General features: G+C 39.5%; 2 long non-coding RNA genes across 3 annotated transcripts in view; one reads left to right on the plus strand and one right to left on the minus strand.

The window, feature by feature from the left end:
* The window catches only part of LOC110344756 (uncharacterized), a 106,927-nt gene that overhangs the window by 70,953 nt on the left and 9,203 nt on the right, over positions 1 to 26,771 (minus strand). The window contains exon 1 of one of the 2 annotated variants that reach the window (XR_015444633.1): positions 16,858 to 18,128. The exons of the other annotated variant lie outside the window; for it this stretch is intronic. This is a non-coding gene — a long non-coding RNA (uncharacterized LOC110344756). Of the gene's footprint in view, positions 1 to 16,857; positions 18,129 to 26,771 lie in introns of those variants that run through there. 2 annotated transcript variants of the gene reach the window in all.
* LOC147822964 (uncharacterized) lies at positions 5,270 to 16,887 on the plus strand. Its single transcript, XR_015444635.1, has 3 exons — positions 5,270 to 6,119; positions 9,287 to 9,481; positions 14,024 to 16,887. It is a non-coding gene; the product is annotated as an uncharacterized LOC147822964 (long non-coding RNA).

Consider the following 26,771-nt stretch of genomic DNA (forward strand, 5'->3'; position numbering starts at 1 on the left):
GACCCAGATTTTCTTTTTCTTTGACCCTTCTTTGCATCTTTCCAAAAAAGTTAAAAGCATCATACCACAGCATATATGTACACCTACATTTATAGCAGCATAATTTGTAAGGACTAAATCTTGGAAACAGCCTAGATGCCCATTATCAAATGAATGGATAAAGAAAATGTGGTTTTTATATACAATGCAGTACTATTCTGCCATAAAGAACGACCAATGAGACATTTTTAGGTAAATGGATGCACATTGAGACTATAGTTTTAAGTGAAATAAATTGGATACACATTTAAATATTGCATTGTTTCTCTTGTGTGAGAAACCCGAAGGGTAAACATGGAGCAAAATGGAGGATAGATATTGGGAAGTAGGAAAAATATGTTCAAATGGGAAAGAGAACAAGGAAAGGAAGGGATAAGGGATTAAAAATCCAAAGAATGGAAGAAATAAAGTGGAAACAAAGCTTCTGTAAATGGAGAAGTGAATAAAGGTTGAAGGGAGAGGAAGGGAATAGGGAAAAAAAGAATTAAGATATATTATGTACAGCTATAAATTATGATAAATGTGAGCACTATGTATGGCAAATATGTACTAATAAATTTTTTAAAGAAAGCTCTAAAACATCATAAATCCAAAAATACAGTAATTGGAATAACTTCAGTAGGTATGATGACAGTATATTGGATACTCTCAAAGTACAAAATGAAAGTGAAGAGACATCAATAAAAATTATCCAAACTAAATCATAATGGGAAAAGTATGTTTAAAATATAGCTTTAAGAGAACAACCTTAAATGGTTTGATATGTGTCATTAGAGCCTCAGAAAAAGGGAAAGAACATTGAACAAAATATCTACAGAAATTATGGCAGGAGTTCAGGATGTAGTTAAGTAGTAGAGCACTTGCCTAGTATGCATAAGGTCCTAGATTTGATTTTCAGCAACACACACACAAACACACACACACACACACACACACACACACACAACTAAAACAAATTATGGCTGAAAATTTTTCAAATTCAATAGAAAAATTCAATCCACAGATTTCAGAAACTCCAAAAATCTAAAACGTGGTAATTACAAGGAAAATAATATCTAGTCAAATCACAATCAAATTACTGATAACTAAAGAGAAAATTATAAAGATAACCGGGGAAACAATATATTACAAACAGAGAAACACCTTATTACGTATCAGAAACAGTGGAGGACAGAAGACAATGGTATCTTTAGAATGCATAGAAAACATAGAAACCTGTGGAAAATCTACCCATACATCAAAATTATTAATATTATTTTTGTGCTGGGGATTGAACCCAGAGCCCCACGCATGTTAAGCAAGCACTCTATCCCTGAGCTATATCATCACCCCTAAAAATTATTTTCTTCATCCATCTGCTGTCAGTAGAAGAAAATTTCAGGTTTTGTCATTTACATAATATCACTCCTGAGCTTTTCTAAGTCCCAGCTTTACAAATACACTGGCTGTGTGCTATTTAACTTCACTGAACCTAAGTCCATATCTGTAAACTGGGGTGACAATAGTATTGACATCTTGTAGGAGTGATGAGAAAACCAAAGAAAAGTAGAAGTGTAAAGAACTTAATACCTACCATATAACAGGCTAGAGATTGGGTTGGGGGATAGAGAAGGCATAGACAACGTGGGCCATACCCACTAAAGACCTTTCCAACTACCTATATAATTAAGCTGTATGGCCAAGGACATGGGATAACACTCAAGATAGACTAAGACCTCAATCACGAGTAGGTTTTTTTAATAATAGAGATTGAGTACAAACACATCTGTGATCCCAGGAAATGGAACCACATTTCAGCTACCTGGATTGAGAAGGTATTGAAAAGAAAGGTAGCTCACTGGATTACATAGAGAGGCTGTTACTAAAAGAAGAGATAAGTGAGGTGGGAAGGAAAAGGATAAATATTCACCCTAGGCTCTAAAGGCAGACCATAGTTTTTCCTCAAGGAAGTCATGGATAAGTAAAAAACTTGGTAGAGAGACAGAACACAAGGCACTAACTAAGCATTAGGACAGAGGGATGCACAGGACACAGAGAAGCAAAAAGGGAAAAGAAAAGATGGCCATGGAAGGCTTCCTGAAAAAACTAAAATTAGAAATGAATATTCTGGGAACAGTCAGGGTTCCCAAACAAAGAAGAAAACCAATTTTTTAGGTAAATGAAGAGAAGTAATCTGGCAGAGTGAATGGAAGATAGAACAGTAGAAATAAGAAACAGCAGATTATAACCTTCCTTGTAAAGCATGCCAAGCTGTGATAAGGAATTTGAATTGTCCCTCTAATGAATAGATTTTAGTTTTTTCTAAAACCCTCAATAATAAAATTATTTTGCATGGCAACCTGGACCACATGTAAATACATATATACTCCATATATACATAGACATTTGTATGCGTAAATCTCAACAAAGCTACTTTGAAAAGTGTGGCAGTTTTCATAAAGTTATCATGTATCTACTCCGTAATTTAGAAATCTTATTCCTGTTGGCATGACCAAAAGAAATGTGTAGATTGGCCTAGGAGTGGTAGAGCATGTGCTTAGCATGCACAAAGTCCCTGGGTTCAATTCCCAAAACAAAAGAAAGAGAGAGAGAGAAACAGGGAGAGTACATCTGCAAAGAAACATACACAAGAATATTCACAGTAGCTTTGTTCATAGTGGTCAAAACCTGGCAACAACCCAAATGTTCATTAACAGGAGAAATGGATAATTAAATTATAATGTATTCATACAATGGAATAAAGCAATGAAAATAGACAAATGACAGCTACATACAATATTGTGACTATATGTCGTGGACATAATATTGAGCTAAAGAAGCCAAACCCCAAAATAGTATGAATTATTTGGTTCCATTTCTATGAAATTCAAGAAAAATACAATTGATTGATAATTTTAGCAGTCAGAGTACTGATTCTCTCCAGGGGAGAGTGTGACTGGGAAGGGACAGGTGTGAGTCCTCTGGGATACCAGATGTGTTATGTATCTTGCTGTGGGTGGTGGTGGTTAAATAAGAATATGCATAGACAAAAATTCATCAAGTTGTACACTCAAGGCTTGGCCATTTTACTGAATATAAGTTATACTTCAATGCAAAGTTATTTAAAATTATATACGTCAAACTATACTAAATAACACGTCAAGTAGGATATCTCAAATTCTTACTTAGAATATATACTTAACTTTTCTAAAAACCAGAAATATTTCACAGTACAATATTTACATGTAATTCAGGCTGATGTTCAGTTTTTGTTTTTGTTTGGTACCGAGGATCAAACTCGGGACCTTGCGCTTGCGAGGCAGGCAGCAGGACCACTGAGCTAAATCCCCGGCCCTATTTTTTAAAAAACTTAAAGCTGTTTATAACTCAGTAAAATGATTCCACAAGCCTTTAATAAGCCATAATCTGTTATTTAAAAAACACAGTTATAAACAATAAGGAATCCCTGCAAGGTTTTAAGAAGAGGACTGACATGAACAGGCTAGTGTTTTAGAAATTCTAGGGCAGTGGTGTGATTCTTTTAATTCTTTGGGGAAGATTCCCAGTAGGGGAACAGCTGGGTCAAATGGGACCTGTGTAGTCCTAGTTCTTTGAGGTATCGCCATACTGATTTCCACAGTGGTTGCACCAGTCTGCACTCCCACCAACAATGGAGAAGGGTTCCTTTCTCTCCACACCCCCGCCAGCATTTGTTATTGGTTGATTTTTTGATAGCAGCCATTCTTTCTGGAGTGAGGTGGAATCTCAATGTTGTTTTCATTTGCATCTCTCGAATGACCAGTGATGTTGAACATTTTTTCATATGCTTATTTGCTGCTTTTACTTCTGTGTCTGAGAAATGTCTATTCATTTCAGATGCCCATTTTTGAATTGGGTCTTTAAATTTGGGGGTCTGATTTTTTAAAGTTCTTTATGTATTCTATATAGTAATCCTTTGTGTGAGATACAGCTGCTAAATATTTCTTCCCACATTGTAGGTTGTCTCTTAGCTCTGTTGGTGGTTTCTCTTGCAGTGCAGAAGCTTTTTAATACAATGAGATCCCAGTTGTTGATTCTTTGTGCTAGCTCCCATGCTACTGAAGATTTGTTCATAAAGTCTTTTCCTATGCCAATGTCATCAAGAGTTCTACCTAACTTATCTTCCAGCAAGTTTAGTGTTTCTGGTTTAATATTTAGATCTTTAATCCACTTTGATCTTAGTTTAGTGCGCAGTGATAGGTATGGGTCTAGTTTTAATTTCTGACAGGTTGAAATCCAGTTTTTCCAACACCATTTATTAAATAGGCTATCTTTCCTCCAATGAGGGTAGTTGGCTCCTTTGTCAAAGATGAGGTGACTGAGTATGTCTGGAGTTGTTTCTGCATCTTGTAATCTATTCCACTGATCTTCGGGTCTGTTTCTTTGCCAGTACCATGCTGATATAAGTGCACCTATATTTATAGTGGCACAATTTGTAACAGCTAAAGCTTGGAAGCAGTCCAAGTGCCCATTGACTAGAAACTGGATAAAGAAGATGTGATTTTTTTTATGAAATGGAGTACTACTCAGCCATAAAGAATGAGAAACTAGAAACATTTATAGCTAAATGGATGCATATTGAGGCCATACTCTTAAGTGAAATAAATAGGACACACATGTGTAAATACCGAATAGTTTCTCTAGTGTGAGAAATTGAAAGTGTAAATAAGGATGAAAATGATTAAAATCAATAACTGATAATTTGAAATAAAAAAAGGTCCAAGGGTTTGGGGACGGTGGAAGGGAAAGGGGAAAGGGAAGAAGGGAAAGAAAAAAATTATGAGAAAAAAAATTGGAATCAAACTCTGTGTAGATAGGGAAGGGTGGAGTGGGTGAAGGGTGCACAGGTAATGGGAGAAAAAATAAAAACTAAGATGCATCAGGTTCTGGTACAAACACCCAATGATAAATGTAAATGTATTTTATACCTAAAATGTACCAATAAATATATATATTTAAATAAATAAGTAAATAAATAAATAAATAAATAAAAACAAAAGAAATTCTAGGGCAATGAACTAAGGTACATGACTAGAGCCAGGGGATCAGATTTGAGGAAGAGCCCTAAAGGAGGGGAAGCAGAACTTTTAGGTTGGGGTTTTGTCTGCCTCTTTGGGCCTTTCAACCCACCTCTCATTCTTCGTCAGTCCAGGCCCCTAGCACCACCTGGAATCAACCCCACTGGTTCTGCAGGCCATGGCATCCCCACCCCCCTCCCTTGGAGTAGCAAGCAGAGAGGGGCCACATCCGCTCCTTCCATCACTGGAGCAGCATTATAAGTGTATGGGGTGGAAACCTTCCCTCCTGTTCTCTTCCCAACAACCAGTGGTACATGCAGTGGTTGCCCCATGAACACTCTTAGAGACTGAGATCTAGGGAAGAGCTGATGATGGAAGAAAACAATTTGTGGTAACCTGTTCTTTCCAGACACTGTGAAAGTCACTTTATTGACATGTACAATAGACCTAGAGAACAGAATAGACAAAACCACCTCCAAGGGTGAAGAAAGTAAGGCTCAAGTGACACACATGTACCCAAAGCCCTATGACTGGGGAGTGATAAAGCCATGCTTACAATCTGGGTCTGCCCGGCAAAAGGTCTAAGCTCTTTCTCAATAAGAAGCCTAATAATATGTGTGCATCTGTCTTGGCTGGAATGCTGGCTAGGCCTGATTCGTGCATGCTCCCATGGGCCATGTGAAATCTTCCAGGAAGAGAGGAGAAGCGAAGCCATATGCTGTCTGGGTAACACTTGGATTTCACATATTCTGTTCGAAGTGTGGTAACTGAGGACTTTTCCTCCCATAACTTTAATCCTTTTCTCAGCTATGGCAGGGGTCCTGACTGCAATGGGTCTTGTGGCTTCCAGGACCTGGCACTGGGCCACTTAGGCAATTGCTCTGTTGTCTCTCTGCCCATGGACAAAAAGCCACAAAACTGATGATGGACAGCAAGAGTTTTGGAGAAGGAATGGAGAGGAGAGTTCTGCAAGAGCCACGTACCTGGAGACCTAGCCCAGGGTGGACCAACAGTCACCCTATATTTCCACATGAGTGTCCTAAGGTGAGAAGCTGCTGAAATGCCTCAACTCTGAGCTAAGTAAGATATTGCTTTCCTGTCACCCACACCCTGAGAGAATTCTAGGAGTAGAAGAAGATACTAGTTGAAAACCTGAGGCCATTCTGGGCTGGAGCTCTCTGAAGGAGGATGCTGAGAATGAGTATTCCCAGCAGCCCCATCACTGTGCCTACTGAGGATGAACTTCCAGGGCGCTCTCTCTCGCTCTCTCTCTCTCGCGCTCTCTCTCTCTCGCGCTCTCTCTCTCTCTCTCTCTCTCTCTCTCTCTCTGTCTCCAGCCACCAAGCTGCCAATCGCCACTGCCTCTGCCCTGTTCTGTGTCCTCAGGCTATGGCCAGCCTCTTGTCTTCAGACACAGGCATCTGTTCTAGGTCACCCTCTCAATTCCAGGAGATGCTTGTCATATTCTTTAAGTGGTTCTCACTTCCCTTAAGGTGTGTATGGGCAGAGAGACAAAATACACAGTCCTGCTCAGAGAAGTTGCTGCCCTTAGTCACTCTGTCCATCATCTTATCACATCTGTTATACCTTCAAAATTGTATTGTGGGCCAGATGTTTTGATCTCCAGTTAGCATATTCTGCACAGCTTGTCTAGCACCTCCCTTTAGCAAATGGCAGACTTGTGACATCTTTTATTCTCAGCTAGGTAGGTGCAGATGAGCAAGATAAGCAGAATAATAAAAAATTAACAATACTGTTACCCTCCTCCCAAGACCTACCTTCCTTCCTTCCTGTCTTTCTTCCTTCTTTTTATACAGCTGAGAATACTAGATAAATTCCACCTCCTAAATCATATACACACACGCCACCACCTCCACCACCTCAAATACACACTTAAATACAACAAATACCTGAAAACAGAGTCTAAGAGACCTGGATGAAGGTATTACCTCCAATATTATCAACTGAGCCCACACATCCTGTCACAACAGACCAGTGAGGACATTAAGCAGAAGATGGCGAGTCACCAGCCCAGGGCCCCGGTGGCCTATGGTTGGTCTTCTCTGTGTTCACTTTAACATTGGACTGGGGGGCCGGAGCTTTAGCTCAGTGGTTCTACCGCCTGCCTCATAAGCACAAGGTCCTGAGTTTGATCCCTGGTACCAAAAAATAAACATTGGACTGGGGGCAGGACAGTCTGTTTCCCTCATTCTGAGCTCCCAGGGCCACCTCACTACAGCTGCCCTGATACTTACAGTAAAATCACTCGGAAAAGGGAGTGCGGAGCTATCATCTCTCTGTGCACAGGTCATCAGTGGATCTTGAGCCATTGAGTCCTGGCATCATTTGCATGAATAACGAAGCCAAAGTGTGTGCCTTCACTGAATGCCCTTCCCTTGGCAGTGTCCTGGGGCTCATAATTCACAAAGCTCTTCTGGACACCTCATTCTTGCACAGATCTCTATAAAAAGAATCTTATCAGTGGCAGGGAATGCTGAAGATTCTAGTTTCAGGCTTATTGAGGTTTGAGATCAACCAAACTGAATACAGTAAGAGGAGTCCTGATTACATTCCTCCACCATCTCCATTTTTCCCATTGTAAATTTACCTCCACCACTGACATCCCCTGTCCCCTTCTCTCTCTTGCATTCCAGGGGAAGGATCTAAAGCCCACCTGGGCTCTGTACCCAACTCTCTGCCTTCGCAAGGAGCATCCCTATTAGCTATTTATTCCCCCCTCCTTGAGTAGCTTCTAGTAGTCTCTCTCCCTCCCCCTTCTCACTCCTCTCCCCCATCCCTCCCTCCCTCTCTCCTCTCCGTCCTCTCCTCTTCCTCTCCTCTCTCTGGAGCTCCTTAATCACCTAAGACTCATGTTTTTTAGAATTATGTAATACATATGTGTACCAATCCCCCACAATGAATGTATTTATTATGTATCACAAATACACACTAACAAAAAACAGTGATATGAAGTTAAACTTACAAATGTAAACTAAAAGGAAGGAAGAGGGAAGGGGGGAGAGGAAGGTGGAGGGAGGAATAGGAGAACAGGAGGGGAGAGAGAGAACAAACTCTGTCCCCACCAGAAGCAGTCCCACTTGCATGTCTTCTGAACTGACAAGCTTGCCAGCTGTTGCCTTAGTCTCTTCACAGCCAAGCCCTTTGGGAGAAAGATCTATATCGGCCTTTACTTCCTCACTTCCCATTTATTTCTCAATTTGATGCAGTCTGGCTTCTATTCCCTCTTCTCCACTAAAAGTAATCCAAGTTCACTACAAACCGCCTTCCTGAAAAACTGAATTGCCTAATAATAATAATGATAGTAATAATCCGTTTTTCTCCTGAGAATGTGCCCCTGAGGGTGTTTCCTCCATTCTCACCTTTTTCTCACACGCTCCTTTACCTAGGCTCATGGCTGCATCTTTTGCTGGGATAAGTTTCTGCTAAGGTTTGCACATGGTTTGTGTCCCCAGAGGGTCTGCGTGATTAAAGCCTTCATTCCTAGGGTGCCACTCTTGGGAGGAGATAGAACCTTTGAAAGATGAGGCCCCGTAGGAAGTTTTTAGGTCAATGGGTACATGAGGTGTCTCTTACGTAACCTCTTTCGTAGTTCTTGCAAGAAGGTTGATATAACAGCAGCACACATGGCCTATCCACCCTCTTTCTGTCTGTTCTTGTGAGAGATACAATTGCTCACTCCTACATGTACTCCCCCCATTATGGCCGCCCTCTACTGCCCACACTAGAGGCCAAACCAATAGAGAACCACACACACACCCAATCTTGGACTTGGAACCTGTAAAACTTCTATTTATAAATTAGCTGCCTTTGAAATTTTGTTTGAGTAATACAAACCTGAGTGATATACTCTTTTTTTTTTTCTTCCTCCATTAACCCTTAAATTCCAAGGCCAACTCCTATACCCACTTCACCCCTTTTCTCTGTTCGCTTCCCCAAGGAAATGACAGTCACACCTATGATTCCAAACACCAATATCAGCTTTCCACTCATGACTTCCCAAACCATGTCACCGCAACAACAATATTCATTTGCAGATATTATGGCAACCTCACAACAACCTCAGAAGCAGGTACCTATATGATACTATTTCATCTACAAATATCTGAAAACTAGGACCCAACTTAAGGAGTTAACTCAAGATCATGTTTGTTTATTTATTTACTTATTTATTTTCTTTTCTGTGTTGCTAGAGATCAATCCCAAGGCCCTGAATATTCTAGGCAAGTGGTCTGCTGCTGAACTATACTCCCAGTTCAAGTTCATGGTTACTAAGAGGCTGTTCTTGATGTCTGAACTTACGGCCACTCATGCTTCCTGGAACAATGATAAATTAACAAGGACTTCTGGTTCCCTCTTCCCAGTACAACCCTGAAAAACTCATGAAGGTAAGAGGGAGGCTGATGAATCTAAGAAAATAATGCAAAAATTCTGAGGAAACCTCTGGGCAGTCAGAAGATGGTTGGGTCCAATGTAAGATGGAAAATAATAGGGCAAGTAAGTAAGAAGGCAGCCAGGTGCCAACTAGGTTACAGAATCATTGAGGGATTTTAGAGCTCGATTTCTGTATTCCTATGGTTGGGGGAGTAAGGTGCAGACAAACTGCATGGCAGTCAGTGCTTTTGGAGAGAAGAGCAGCTTGTGGGCCCTAGCTAGCTGGGGAGCAGAGAACAGCAGATATATACAGAATGCCTGGCTTTGGGCACTCCTCTCTATTCCCACAGCCTGAGGACAAGGAAATTTTAGCCAAAAGAGATACTTCTTAGAAACAGCTATACCCAAGGGTAAAATACAACAAGATTTCCTGAGGACAGGGAAATAAGCCAACAATGGCTCCAGATTATAAAACCAGAGCATTCCCCTGAGGTATATAACTAGCAGCACACACTCACATGCTCAGAACTTCACAGGACACAAGCCATGTCCTGCCTTTGTACCCATCCCCCTAGACAAACATTTCAGCCAGGACAAATGAGACTCCCAGGAGAAGGCTGGTGTGTAAGAGTTCACAAGGTACAACAACATCTTAGGCAGGCAACAGCATACAGTGTTCACCAAAATGGTGAACAATGAGCATTGGGTAAACCTCCACAGAGGGCTAAAACAGATAATTTAAAATAAGCATAACAAGGATCTTCAAAGATACAAAAGAAGAGCATAATTTATAAAATGATTCAAGAGTAGGTTAAAATGCCAGGCATGATGGCCCACACCTCTAATCCCAGCACTCAGGGAAGCTGAGAGAGAAGGATACCAAGTTTGAGTCCCACCTGGACAATTTAGCTAGATGCTGTCTCTAGATAAAAAATAAAAAGGTTTGGAGATATAGTTCAGTGGCAAAACACCCCTGGGTTTGAACCTCAGCACTACAAAAAAATAATTTTTTAAAGAACAGGTTGAAGAGGGCCGGGGATTTAGCTCAGTGGTTCCACCGCCTGCCCTGTAAGCACAAGGACCTGAGTTTGATCCCTGGTACCAAAAAATAAAAAAATAAAAAGAATAGATTAAAGCATATTATAAAAACATATAATAGGGCCGGGGATTTAGCTCAGTGGTTCCGGTGCCTGCCTTGCAAGCGCAAGGTCCCAAGTTTGATCCCCGGTACCAAAATAATAATGATGATGATAATAATAATAATATATATGAAAAATATAGTGGTCAAGAATGGGAACTCAATAGACTAAACAGTGAAATGGATAAATCTGAAGAACAAGTTGGTGAGATGAGAGTTTTTAGCTCAGGACAATCACCTAGAGAATACTGGGAAGAGATTAAAGAGAGGTAAACTAAAAAAGAGAAGCTAAGTAATATAGAGGAAAGAAATAGAATTGGAAGCATTTAGGTAATAAAAAATCCTAGAAGGGGAATAACATAGACATAGGTAGAAAATACTTGAACACTGAAATTTTTCCCAAGATTAGAAAAAAATGGAAGACTTTAGAATGAAGAATGTTATGGAGCAATAAACAGGTAAGAATAAACTCACTTTTGCTCATATTGGAATGATATTTCAAAATATCAAAAACAGAAAATGTAAATGCTTCTACAGAGCAGATCATCTATTAAAGTCAGACAACAGAGTTTAGAAAAACTTCTGAGAGAGAGAGAGAGAGAAAGGGGGGGGAGAGATTTATAAAGCCCCACTTTATGTTCGCAGTGTGAACACATCTGGGTAACTAACCCCCACATCAAGAAAGAGAACATTACCGCTCCCTAGGAAGTCCACTTCTTTTACTTTCCCGGTTACCATTTCTCCTTACAGTAACCCTATCCTCACTTCTGCCTCTATGAACTACAAACTACTTTGTTTTCTGTTTTTTGAATTTTATATAAATAGAAGAACATTGTATATACTCTTTTGTATCTGGCTTCTTTTGCTCAACATTATATTCATGAGATTTAGCCATATAGCAATTGTTCGTTTATTCTCAGTGTAGCAGGAGTTTTCAACTTCAGCACTGTTGACATTTTAGGCCTAGACAAGTTGGTACATAAAATTAAATATCATAATCTCTAACAAGTCAAAACTAAAGATCTATGCAATACTACCATGGATAAGGATAGAGTAGGAATGAGAGAGAGAGGGGGAATATAAGGGAAATAAAAGCTTGCCAACATTTTTGCTTTGTTCAAAAGGAACATAGCAATACTGATATACAGAGTGACCAAAAAATATGGTATAGGGCCAGGGATTTAGCTCAGCAGCACTGTGCCTGCCTTGCAAGCACAAGGTCCTGAGTTTGATCCCCAGCACACACACACACACACACACACACACACACACACACACACACACAAATATATATATGGATGTGTTTAAATTTTCAAAATTTATTATAATAAAAGACACACTGCCATTAATTCCCCTAAAAATACTTCCTTTTGCTTCAAACACACTTATTCCATAGTTCTTACTACTTTCTGAAGCTGCTCTAGAAGTCTTATTTCTTGTTGTCTTTAGCTGCATTATTGTGGCTGCTTTAATGTTCTGAATCAATTCCAAGCGTTTGCCCTTCATGGTCATTCTGACTTTTGGGAAGAGCTAGAAGTTGCAAGTGCCGGATCTTGTCCCTAAGGTGAATAAAGACACATTATAATATTTTTAGTAGCCTGCCTTTCTGTAGGATGGCACTTGGCAGGACCATTCACTGTACTGTATTTTTTATTAGACTTTGTAAAGATACTTATGAAAGCAGGCTTCCAGAATTGCTTCAGAAAGTGTCGGGAACAACAGGATAAGCATGTTCAAAGTGAAGGGGAGGATTCTGAGAGGGATTAATCACAATATGTCACTTACAGTAATAAATTTTTTTAAATTTAAACATTCATTGTATTTTTATCAAACTTTGTACATTTAAAACTTATTAGATAAATACAAATATTTATGTCTTACTTTGTTAAAACTACAATTCATATATTTCAAACCAATGGAAGAAAACTCAATCCAACGTCAATCAGGAAAGGAAAGAAAACAAAGTTTGATTGTCCAGAGTGATGGTACATGCCTATAGTCCTAGTTACTTGGGAGGCTGAAGCAAGAGGGTTGCTAGGGCCCAGGAGTTCAAGGCAACAGTGAGAACTCATCTAAATAAATAAAGCGGTAGATAGATAATAAATAAAGTTTGGTAAACACGAAATAAGATACCAGAAATCAATATATATTTCTTCATTTGTTTCAAATAAAACATATACTCACTCCTCAAAAGAAAGACTATACAATATTATTTTTTAAAGATTTAGTAATGACTAGTAATAGGTCTACAAATAGCTAAACAAATTTTGAAAGAAAAAAGAAAGTAAAGAGGGAGTGCTCATTTTACTAGATATGAAGACATATATTTAAATCACAATTACCAACCCAGTGTGGTGGTGTTATAGAACAAATAAAGCTATGGAACAGAACTGAAAAATTAAAGATAGACCAATGTGTACCTGGGAACTTGTTATATAATAACAAATGAAATGGAAAGATTTTTCTTGGAATCGCTCCTCTGTTAAATAACTACAGCAGATCCAATTCTGCATCTTCCCCTTCCCTCTTCTAATCACACTGTACTCCAAGTGCCAGTGACTCTTGTACTTGGCAACCTTTCAGCAGATCAAGTTTTAAAATTCAGGGCCTATAAACTGGGTACAACAACATCTTACCATCTGGCCTCTGCCCCCTTCCCCAAGCAATTGCCCTCTGCTCTCCCACACACAACCTTTGAGACCCAAAACAGCAACCTGGTGGTGTCATATTCTACTCTGCCCTTGGAGATCTAAGGTCTGTTAGTTCAAGAGAAAATTAAATTACTTAAATAATTAACCATAGTAGATTAGCACAATAAACATCTGCCTTAAGCATTATTACAACTTTGGTTTTTATATCATTATGATTTTAGAGAAAAAGAACTCCATGAGTAACACAAAGAAATCCTGAATACCCCTTGGCCTCACTAGTTATTTATCTTTGGCCTCATTTGTTTTGCCTTCCTAATTCTCTGTGTATATATACATTCACATTTTTTGATCATTTTTATCAATTATTTGAAACTATATTGAAGATATCACATCCCTTTATTCCTAAATATTTCAGAATATTTTTCCTAAGAACTAAAACATTCTATTACATAATCATACATTATCAAAATCGTTATCTAACATTGATATACTATTTATTATACTATTTATTCACTCACAATCCATTTTCAAATTTTATTAACTCTTCTAAAAATATCTTTATTATCCTAAAAATGTAATTTAAAGCTGTACAGGATTACATAGTACATTTAGTTGTTCTATCTCTTTAGTAGCCTTTATTCAGCCTTTCTTTGTCCTTGATACTGATGTTTTGTAATCATGAAGGCCAATTATTTTGTACAATGCCTCTCAACTTGTGTTTATCTTATGTGTCCTTGTGGCTAGGCTGAAGTTTTGCCTTTTTCCAGGAATACCAGAGAAGTGACATAACGTGTTTTACAGTGCATCCCATCAGAAGGTACATGATGTCAGCTTGACCCAGTATTGCTGATCCCAGCTTTGATCACTTGGTTAAGGTGATATTTCCAATTTTCTCTGTAGTATTTTAGCATTTTATTTCTACAGTAAACCACAGAAATGTATATTCATTCACCAATCTTTCAATTCAACAACAAGTCTTTTTCCTTGAGCATGATTTCAACTGGATCTCTAAGTCATCTGATGGATTTTCTATAGTACAAGATTTTCAATTCCAATTTGTTTGAAGAGCAAGAACTTAAAGCCATTTTCAAAGCAGTCTGAACGACAAATTATTCCAGAAGCTTTATTTTCTCAGTTTTTCACATAAGCAATCTGGCTTTATCAATTTCTTCCCAAAGTTCCCAACTTTGTTTTCACGGTAGCAACTCTCTTTCCATACACATATTCATTGGTGGACATAATTATTAACTGATTGATATGATTACTACAACAAATACAACTGATTGCCGTAGTAAACATGTAACTCAGTTGATGGGAATACAAGTTGTGTTTGAACATTAGAATGCTATAGGATTAGTGAACATATATTTCAGAGAAAAATGGATATGCAGGTTAATCTAAGGCCATTAAGTAGAAGTCAGTTAACAGAGCTTTTGCTGTAAATTAAATTGAGGGATGTGAGTTTTTAGATTGAAAAATCCCACTAAGACCCAAGACTCATTGATGTGAAATACTGTTAAGTCCTTGAATTACAAATAAGCTCCGTTTTGGAGGAATGCTCATAAGATTTGTTCATAAGTCCAACAAAGTGAGTATTATTATACTGTATTTCTTTCCATGATTATTTCTTGGGACTTCCTAGCAGTCCCTTCCACATCACCACTGCTTTTCCTTTTGCCTCCGGACGTCCTGTGCTCTGAGTGAGCACTGCAGTACTGCATACTATCACACTGTACAGTAAGCATACAGCACACAACTGTGACAATGTCCAGCAGACACGTGAGCTACTTCTGCAATTTGTTTGTATCTACGAATGTTCATAAGGCGAAGTCTGTTAATATCTGTGAAAGTTCACAACTCGAATATTTGTAAGTCAGGGACTTACCATATCACTTTACTGAGATAAAAAGAAAACCCTTTAAAAACCTGGAAAGGAAAAAAATTCACATACAAAGCAGAGGAAGTCATAATTGTATTAAACTTTTCAAAAGGCTTCAAAATTCTGATAAAAAATTGTTTTCAAGCATGACCATTATACAAACCCAAAATTGAGTGTGAGAGAAGCTAAGCCACCTTTGTGGTTATATGAGGTCTCCTATGCAGGTACGAAGAAAGTACAAAGTGTGCAAAAAAACAGTGGAAGATTCAGGATCCAGGAAATATAGGGCCAAGCCAGATATGTAGCAAAGTACAGTATTAGCTTCCATATTGGAAAAGAAAGACATAAGGAATGGTGAGGGACAGAGTGTGGGGCAAGCATGGAATTGACTGAGGTCTTTGAACATTTAGAAATCACTTAGGCATTAGACAGATCAGTAGGCACACAGAATAAAGAGCAATATGCACCTTGAAAACTAAGTAAATGGCAAAAATTGAAGCAGCTTCTTAACTAGAAAATGTAGCACTTGTATGTAAAAAAGAGAAAAGAATCATAGCATACTTTTTGGCTAAAGAAAGGACATTTATACTCATGGAAATAATAGTCACTGGCTCAACAAAAGCAACAGTGTATGCTTAGAATGTAAGCTTTATGTGAGCTAAGGCCTTATCATATTTACTGCTATATCCCAGTATTTTTCTTTTAATGATAGCATTTGCATCCAATATTTCCAGTAACAGAGCTTTTCAGTTTTTAAGACCTGTAGTGTGAAAAGAATTCTGGGGGGACATATAGAACACTGGCTACAGAGAAGCAGGCTGCCACTCCCCCCAGCGTTTCATCTACACGGGAATGTGTCACTTGGGTAGATCACCTGCACCTGACTTTCCTCTCCTGGAATCCCAGAGCTGGGCCACTCTGCACACACACACCACATCTACTAGAATAATTCACTGGATCTGAAGTAGTGCCGTTATTGAGACTGTTGTGACTGTCCTGCTGCAAACATCCTGATTTAAGGGCACACTTGTTCATGAACTTAGCCTATCTGAACAAATAAGTTTCTAAGGTGTTTTGATCCACCAATCTGCATGGATTGTTTCTACAAATGTCTATTCTCCATATTCTTGTAGATGTCTTTCAACACAGAATATCATTTTTTCCATGCTTCATGACTACAAATGTCATAAATGAAAATCAGCATTTTAAAAAAATGTAAAAGTGGCGAAAAAAATCCTCCCAAATAACCAGAAATGACACTACTACTAACCTTTTTTCTTTCTAAGTGACTTTATTTCTGTTCAACACTGAACTATTTCCACTGTATAATTTCCACTGAACTATTTCCACTGTATAATTTTAGGTCTAGTTTATTAACCATAGGAAATAAATATTTTTCCACTCATTCAAAGTAACTCTTAGGAGGCTGGGGTGCTCAGTGGGACAACACATACTTAGCATGTGCAAAGCTCTGGGTTCAAGCCCCAGCACTAAAAATAATAACTCTTGGAGTAATATGAAAGGTTTCAAAATTATTCTCTTTAGAAGAGAACTATGGTTGTTAGGTAAACAATATTTTATAAACGTGCCAGGGAACTCACTATTTCTCTAAGAAGCCCTCTCTCAGGGCATCTTCCTGAAGCGTTGGCTCACAGGAAGCTCATGAGTATGACCTGGGGCCCAGAACTCAGGCTTCTACTCTAATACCAGCAAGCCTCTTACCAGCTAATGATGTTGGAAGTTTCCTCCTCTGTGACTCATTTTCTTTGTCTGTAAAATGGAGATAAGAATATCTTCCTCGTAGCATTATTAAGAAGAGTCCAAGAATGACAGCTTGTGAAATGTTTAACCTTTTGCCTAGAAAACAGTAAGTGCTAAATGAGTACAAGCTGCATCCTCCTCCTCCCTTTCATCATCACTGAAACAAAGCATTAAGAAAAGCATCCAAGGCCATGGATCAGTGGTAGAGTGCTTGCCTAGCGTGTGGGAGGCTCTGGGCTCCATCTCCAGTATAAAAAACAAAAGAAAAGGAACAATAACAACGACAACAAAAAGAATAGAAAAGTACTTATTCCTAAGAATGGTCACCTCTTTTGCTGTTGAAACTGCAGCTCTGAGCTTGCAGTCTTTGTGAACTGATGCTATATATTTCTTTCTGATGAATGCTTACCTTCTCTGAATGCAGAAATATTTTGCCTTGGAAAGTGAGCATTTAATTAATGTTCTCACCCTTTGGTATCCTGAGAAACTTCAAAAGGCTAATTGCCAACTTGGGCCTCCAGCCACAAGTGAGAAAATAAAGGCATGGGCTAAATACTATGTTGCAAAATGAGAAGGAGAACTGGCATTCTCTCAGTGCCAACTATGAGCCATAATCTAACCTGGATGCTTTGTTTACCAAAATCCTGCCATTCGGGTCTGACTTGGCAGATGAGGGGCAGAGTCAAAAATTTAAGCCTGTTCTCTTAGACTTCAAAGTCCTGTGTTCTTCCACTCTACCATGATGCTTCCAGAATATCTACTGCTCCCAAATTCAAATAACCCTCTACTATCCATAATAGTTTGTGTTTACTCTGCAGTCATTAGATGCCTGGGATTCCACTAAATCTGTTCTATGCATTATCCCATCTAATCTTCATGTCAATCCTGTAATGTAGATACAGATATCATACAGTGGAAGCCAAAACTCAGGGGAGTTGTCTTGCTCAGGATCATTCTGCTATTAGGAGTCACTCCTGGAATCTCAACCCTGGTCTGCCTGATTCCAAACAGCAAGTTCTGAACCACCACACCCTCCTCCTTCCCTGTTGTCCATGCATCTCTGGCCCAACCAGAACATCTGGTTGAAAAACACAACCAGTTCTTATACCCCAAGTTCTTCAGGTTTCATGTTTATTCTCTTGAACTGAGTCAATAATTGTGGAACATGCAGTAAACATTCCAACAATCCAAAAAGACAAACACAATCCCTATGGTGTCTGTGATCATCTAACTATAGGATCCCACAGGGTAAATCTGATTCCACAGTCACAGGCCTCCACATTGTCCCCAGGCCAACAGCTGTCCCAGTAGAGGTGCTGCCAGTGACATGGCATGGCATAACAATGAATTAAAATGTCTTCAAGCCTGCAGTTGTTTTATCCAGAGAAACTGGGCCAAAAGCCAGGCTTCTTCTCAGAGCCTCTCTCCCCTGAGGCTGAGGACTTCTCCCCTGATCCCGGTTTCTCAGCAGGAAGAAGGAGCAACTCAGACTGTGCACCTTGCTAGGAGAGGAGATCAGTGCCTAGCTGACATGGGGAATATGAAAGGCAGGCCCCCTTGCCTCAGGGTGGGCCATTCTCCTCAGTTCCATATGTGCTCCAGTGTCCCAATGAGATGAGGCTCAAACTAGACTTTAAGTGAGACCACATTCTTACTTAGCTCTTCACCAGCCTTCTCTTGCCTTCTCTAGGCCCACTCCCCAGCTTTGTGGTACTGGGGATTGAACCCAGGTCCTCATGCATATGAGCCAAGTGCTCTAGCCTTGAGCTAATCCCCAACCCTTTGTCTTAATTTCTTAACTGGCCTTCTTTTTTTGTTCCCTCAAAAAAATCACTGGAACAGCAATCCTCAGACTCTACCTCTAGGGAAATCAGCACTAACTGCCTTAGTTAGTTGACACCAGAGGTGTTTCTAGGACCTAGACTCCATGGTTAAGTAACTCCCTGAGGAGAGGGCAGTTAGCACACAGCCCTGGTGGCAAAGGATCCACTGACAGCCCCTAGCATGCGAAAGCAGTGTGACTGCTGAATCTTTCACCTATGGTGACCAGGATCAGGGAAAGTTAGAGTGAGCATGAGCTTTCATGGTGTCTCTAGTATCTGAGAAGTCTGGGAGAAATTGCGACTCAAACATACTATGAAATTGGATGGCTATAGCTAAACGCCACAGATTTATTGACAAGAGAAAGTAACAGGATCATTGATCAACAATCTAATTTGAAGTGTGAAAATCAGTCATCCTACTCTGTCGTGTTTAGAGACCCTCATATCCCAGCTGGAGAGCTGGACAGGGTTGAGGAACAGACCCAGCCAAAGTTGTAGGAGTGGCAGAACTTCAAAGGATGCTAGAACCCTACTAGGCCACATCTCTTTAAGGAAGAAGAGCCTCAGAGTCCAGAGGAAGGCTACTTGAAGAGATTAAACTTGAAAGCTTTGAATTCCCAGGCACTCCTGAACTCTTTTGGACTGCAAAGCTACCCTAAGAAGATAGAACCCCTACCCTGCCTGAAATACCCTATCTTACTGAAATATTATGTAGAGGCATCAGATAAGTTAGGTGCCTTATATGAAAAGCTTGCCCTCTTAGGGATTACCTCCCTCTCTTCTCCTAGCAATCACACTAATAACCCCGGCGGGGGGGGGGGGGGTGGAATCTCAGCAAGGACCAACTCCAAAAGTGCAAGGCCTATTGCGTAAAGAAAGAAATTACAATATGTACTAGTCATAAGAATGACTGACTTTTTTTTTTTTTTTTTGTCAATGACAGACAAATTCTTAGGGGCTGGAATGGTGGCTCCATTATGTGGTGGAATTACAAGGGCTTCATCTCAGTGCTTCCATAAGTATGCAGTGCATGTGTTTATTATCACTTTTCACAGGATACATTTGAAACTGAGTTAAACTTTCTTTCTAAAGAATTCAAGGACATGGGAGTTTTTGAAACTATTTTTTACTTAAATGACATTTTTCCTTCTAATTTTAATCTTCAGTGTTATCTGCCATTGACCAAGATTTTGGCATTTTTTCATAAGTAAAATGATACAAATTTATTGTATTTTTTGTTTGGTTGTTTTAGACACGGTCTCACTACATAGTTGAGGCTGGTCTTAAACTCACTGTATAGCCCACGCTGGCCTCAAACTTGCAGTAATCCTCCTGCCTCAGCCTCTGGAGTGCTGCAATTATAGGCATGTGCCACCACTCCTGGCCTTAACAAATTTAATATATTAGCTGTAAGTTTTCTGTGTAGTAAACATGCTTATGTAAATTTGAATTTTTCAGCCACATTGGAATTATTTCTGTGGATTACAATCACCATTGCAAACTGTATGCAAAATCTATATTTGAGTAAATTTCCTCTTAATTGAAGTGCTTCAGTGTTGAAATCAAAGTTCCCCATTTCCTAAAACTGTGTGACCATTAGATAACAATATGTACTTAATAATTGATAATGTAATATAAGTGGTTTTTCTTCATTCATGTTAATCTTTCTCATCTTTATACAGCATATTGTTGAGCCACTTTATCTTTGTATAGCATTACTGTTCCTTTGTGTTACTGGTTTTTATGTTTCTTGCACATCCCCTTGTAGTAACAGTCTGTTACTGATTCCTAAGAGAAGATGGATGATTCAGTATGTAAAGATTTTTATCATGCATTGCCACTGTGAAATACTTTGTGTTTCCTATTTACTTTGCAGTTTTATTTTTTGGTTATGTTTTGAAATACAGTCATACTATGTTTTATCAAAAAAAAAAAAAGAAAGAAAGAAATTACATATTCAAGCTGGCCAATATGTACAAGCCCATGCTGGGGGAGAATTCTTCCTCTGGAGGATTCTAAGGGTGATGAATCAAGAGGAATGAAGTCTAAGTGGATGAAGTAAAATGTGTTCATGTCCAAGAACACACTCCGTGATCATAGGATTTAATATCTTGGCAAAGGCCCCAGGACATGAATCTAAGAGTATGTTGGTGAGACGACTCTTGTAAGATGGAAAAAGAGGACTAGCGAAGGAAGGAACCAAGGAAGCGAGGAAGCGAGGAAGGGAGGAAGGGACAAAGGGAGACAGGGAGACTGGAAAAAGAAAAGACCCCCATTGAACAATGCCAGGACTGCCATTACAAACTGGAGAGAAGGACTGAAATGTTCACAGGAACAGGCATGCTAGAGTGGTCCTGCAGGGTTGCTCTACAATCCCACCACCTAGCCATATATATCCCTGGGAAGACCTGGGGAGCTCTCCATTTACCAAGGAGATAAGAAATGTGTTGGTGAGGAGGGGGCAGTATCAAAAGAAACTTGATGATTGCTGTCTTTTATAGGAGATACTATTTCAGAATTAGGCTTTGTAGAAAAAGGAAAGAAAATTCCAACAGAGACAGGCAGGTTTGTGCATGCCCTACCGAGGTCCCAAGTCGCACGGAAGACGCTGAATTACCCCGCTGCAAACAGGCAGGTCTGCCCACACCCTACTGAGGTCCTGAGTCCCACAGAACACGCCCAATCACCCCACTGCACACAGGAAGATCTGTGCATGCCCTACCAAGGTCCCAAGTCACGCGGAAGACACCGAATCACCCTGCTGCAGACAGGCAGCCACCTGGTTCCACACTACAAAGACGCAGAGGACACCAGACCACCAGACCAAGATACTGAGTCCCACTGCTCCCAGCCCAGAGGTAGGGGCTTCTGAGCCACCATCCCACTGCTCCTGGTCCAGAGGAAGGGGCTTCCCAGTCACCATCCCTCCTGCTGCTCCCAGCCCAGAGGAAAGGGCTTTTGGGCCACCTTCTGTCCCACTGCTCCTGGCCCAGAGGAAGGGGCTTCCGGGCCACCATCCCTCCCACCGCTCCTGGCCCAGAGGTAAGGGCTTCTGAGCCGCCATCCCACTGCTCCTGGTCCAGAGGAAGGGGCTTCCCCACCACCATCCCTCCCACTGCTCCCAGCCCACAGAAAAGGGCTTCTGAGCCACCATCCCTACCGCTGCTCCCAGCCCCTGTCCCACCTCTCCCAGCTCAGAGGAGGTAATCTGTGCAGGCACTAACAGCCCCCCACCCCAGTTGAAATGAGAAAACATGTAAATAAGTCTCAAAACCAGACTTCCAGATCACCTACAGCAACCCCAAAGGGAAATGAGATGGAACACTGTGATACTCAAACACCTGGACCCACTGAACTGGCAACAAAAGGGGATCTAGAAAAAATGAAATCAGAAATAATTTCTTAGATAACAGGAGAGATTGTGCCCCTCGTGCAAGACATGATTAATAAATCTAGAGAGGAGCTCAGGAACATGATGGAATCCCAACATAGGAAACAAATGGAATCCATAAAACAGATGCAAATAGATTTCCAGGAGATGAAAAACTCCATTGAAAGTCTATGCAGCAGAATGAGCCAATGTGAGGACAGAATTTCAGATATAGAAGATAAGATTGCAATTAGTGACCAGGAAAAGAAAAATTGCTTCAAAATTATAAGGGAACATGAGAAATCAATCCAGCAGCTGCTAGATGATGTAAAGAAGAATAACATAAGACTGATTGGGCTCAATGAAGAAACAGGAGAGAGTAGAGATGACATAAAAAATCTCTTCACAGAAATAATGGCAGAAAACTTCCCAAGCAGGGGAAAAGAGCTTGACATACAGATAAGTGAGGCATATAGGACTCCAAATAGCCTTGATCAAAAAAAATCTACACATAGGCATATAATTGTTAAGATTCCAGAAACACAACAGAAGAACAAAGTTCTACAAGCAGTCAGAGAAAAGAAACAAATCACATACAAAGGAAAGCCCATCAGAATCACAGCAGACTTCTCAACACAAACTATCAAAGCAAGAAGAGCTTGGAGTGACATATTCCAAGCCCTAAAAGAAAACAACCCCCAACCCAGATTGATGTACCTTGCAAAACTATCTTTCAAAACTGATGGAGAAATAAGATACTTTCATGACAAAGAGCACCTTAGGAACTTCGTGAATACCAAACCAGCACTCCAAAGAATTTTATACAATATCCTAGGAACAGACATTGAGGATCACAACCCCAGGAAGCAAAGCAGAATGAACTCATCTGGCATGACAAAAAATTAAATGTAAAGGGGGAGAACTCAACAAAAAGAAAAAGTCATGGTAATGACAAGTCAATACACTTCAGTTATAACCATCAATGTTAATGGTCTCAAATCACCAATCAAAAGAAATAGACTGGCAGAATGGGTCAAGAAGCAAAACCAACAATATGCTGCATACAAGAAACACACTTAATTCAAAAGGAAACTCATAAACTGAAAGTTAAAGGGTGGAAAACAATACTCCATGTGATGGGAACCCGAAAAAAAGCAAGAGTAGCTATCCTCTTGGCAGATCAAGTAGATTTCAAACCAACACTGATTAAGAGAGATGAAGAAGGACACTACATCCTTGTAAAGGGAAGAATCCAAGAGGAAGAGATGACAATCATAAATATCTATGCACCAAACACTAGTGCACTCAACTATATAAAACAAATACTAATGGACATGAAAAGTCATATATGCACTAATACAATTGTAGTGGGGGACCTCAACACCCCACTGTCACAAATAGATAGATCAACTAGACAAAAAATAAGTAATGAAATACTAGAACTCAATCGAACTCTTGAACAAATGAACTTAACAGATGTTTACAGAGTCTTCCACCCCACAAAATCAGAATACACATTCTTCTCAGCTGCACATGGGTCATTCCCAAAAATAGACCACATACTCACACATAGAACATGTTTAAGTAAGTGCAAAGGAATTGAAGTTATCACCTGTATATTATCAGACCATAGTGCGATGAAATTGAAGATCCATAGCAAAAGAAACTGAAAAAATTTCATAAACATGTGGAAATTGAACAACACACTTCTGAATAACCAATGGGTCACAGAGAAAATTAAAGAAGAAATCAGACAGTTCCTTCAATTCAATGACAATGACAATACAACATATCAGGATCTATGGGACACAATGAAAGCAGTCTTATGAGGGAAATTCATAGCAGTGAATATGCATATTAGGAAAACAGAATGAGCCCAATTAAACAACCTGATGCTGAACCTCAAGCTTCTAGAAAAAGAAGAGCAGGACAACCCCAAAGTTCATACAAGGGAGGAAATTATAAAGATCAGAGGAGAAATCAATGCAATGGAGACTAAGAAAACAATACAAAAAATCAATGAAGCCAAGAGTTGGTTCTTCGAAAGAATCAACAAAATTGACAAACCTTTAGCCAACCTTGTCAGAAAAAGGAAAGAAAAGGGCCAAATCCATCCAATTAGGAATGAAAAGGGTGAAATTACAACAGACCCAGCAGAAATCCAGAGGATCAATACCTACTTCCAGAACCTATACGCCAATAAGATGGACAACACAGAAGAAATGGAGAGATTCCTAGATACATATGAATTACCAAAGTTGAACGAAGAAGACCTAAAAATTCTGAACAACCCAATATCAACCAATGAAATGGAAAATGTAATTAAAAACTTATCAACTAAGAAAAGCCCAGGCCCTGATGGCTTCACTGCTGAATTGTACAAGACATTTAGAGAGGAACTGCTGCCACTACTGTTTAAACTCTTCAATGAAATTGAAAGGGAAGCAATACTCCCAAATTCATTCCTGGAAGGAAGCATCACCTTGATCCCCAAAGCAGAGAAAGACCCAACCGAAAAAGAGAACTATAGGCCAATCTCACTAATGAACATACATGCAAAAATCCTTAATAAGATAATGGCAAATAGAATGCAGAAGATCATCAAGAAGATCATGCACCCTGATCAAGTGGGATTCATCCCAGGGATGGAGGGATGGTTCAATATACGAAAATCAATGTAATACACTATATCAATAGAGCCAAGGACAAAAACCATATGATTATCTCCATAGACGCAGAAAAAGCATTTGACAAAATCCAACATGCATTTATGATAAAAACCCTACAAAAAATTGGAATAGATGGTCTCTACCTCAAACTGATAGAAGCCATCTATGAAAAACCAACAGCCAATATCATACTAAATGGTCAAAAACTGAAATCCTTCACACTAAAATCAGGAACCAGACAAGGATGTCCACTATCACCACTCTTGTTCAATATAGTTCTGGAAACATTAGCCACAGCAATTAGACAAGAGAAAGAAATAAAAGGAATAAACATAGGTAATGAAGAACTCAAATTGTCATTATTTGCAGATGATATGATACTCTATATAGAAGACCCCAAGAACTCCACCAAAAGTCTTCTAGACTTAATAACCAAATTCAGTCAAGGAGCTGGATACAAGGTCAACACACAAAAATCAATAGCTTTCCTCTACACCAATGACAGACTCACTGAGAGAGAAATAGGGCAAATAATTCCTTTCACAATAGCATCCAAAAAACTGAAATACCTAAGAATCATCCTAACAAAAGAAATCAAAGACCTCTTCCCTGAAAACTATGGCACTCTGAAAAGAGAGATTGAAGATCATATTAGAAAATGGAAAGACATCCCCTGCTCCTGGGTAGGAAGGATTAATATAGTGAAAATGGCCATAGTTCCAAAACTGCTATATATATTCAATGCAATTGCAATTGAGATCCCAGCAGCATACTTCATGGACTTTGAAAAAACAATCCAAAAAATTCATTTGGAGCAAGAAGAGACCCAGAATAGCAAAAGCAATTCTAGGTAACAGAGACATGGCAGGGGGTATCACAATCCCCAACCTGCAACTCTACTACAAAGCTACTGTGATAAAAACATCATGGTACTGGCAAAGAAACAGACTTGAGGACCAGTGGAACAGATTAGAAGATGCAGAAACAACACCAGACACACTCAGCCATCTCATCTTCCACAAAGGAGCCGAACACCCTCACTGGAGGAAAGATAGCCTCTTTAATAAATGGTGCTGGAAAAATTGGGCTTCAACTTGCCAAAGATTAAAACTAGACCTGTATCTCTCACCATGCACTAAACTAAAATCAAAATGGATTAAAGATCTTAATATTAAAATAGAAACTCTGAACCAGTTGAAACAGGTTAGGTAGAACCCTTGAAGACATCGGTGTAGGAAAAGATTTTATGAACAAAACCTCAGTTGCCCATGAACTAGCACAAACAATCAACAAGTCGGATCTCTTCTTATTAAAAGGCTTCTGCACAGCAAGAGAAACCACCAGCAGTGTGAAGAGACAACCCACAGTGTGGGAAAAAATCTTCACCTGCTCTTCCTCAGACAAAGGTCTACCATCTCGAATCTATGAAGAACTTAAAAAGATCAGACCTCTCAAATTTAAAGACCCAATCCAAAAATGGGCATCTGAAATGAACAGACATTTCTCAGACAAGGAAGTAGAAATAGCAAATAAATACATGAAAAAATGTTCAACATCACTGGTCATTCGAGAGATGCAAATGAAAACAACGCTGAGATTCCACTTCATTCCAGAAAGAATGGCTGCTATCATGAAATCAATCAATAACAAATGCTGGCGGGGCTGTGGGGAAAGAGGAACCCTGCTCCACTGCTGGTGAGAGTGTAGACTGACGCAACCACTGTAGAAATCAGTATGGAGATACCTCAAAGAACTAGGACTGGAAGTCCCATTTGACCCCTCTATTCCACTGCTGGGGATCTTCCCCAAAGAATTAAAAGAATCATACCACAGTGATATATGTGCACCCATGTTCATAGCAGCACAGTTTGTGATAGCTAAAACTTGGAAACAGCCCAAATGCCCATCAACTGGAGACTGGATAAAGAAAATGTGGTTTTTTTATAAAATGGAGTACTACTCAGCCATAAAAAATGAGAAATTAGAGACATTTATAGCTAAGTGGATGCATAT

This window comes from Heterocephalus glaber, unplaced genomic scaffold (genome assembly GCF_053883595.1).
Source record: "Heterocephalus glaber isolate CG9 unplaced genomic scaffold, H.glaber_assembly_v1.0 deba00001606, whole genome shotgun sequence".
Classification (NCBI taxonomy): Eukaryota; Metazoa; Chordata; class Mammalia; order Rodentia; family Bathyergidae; genus Heterocephalus; species Heterocephalus glaber.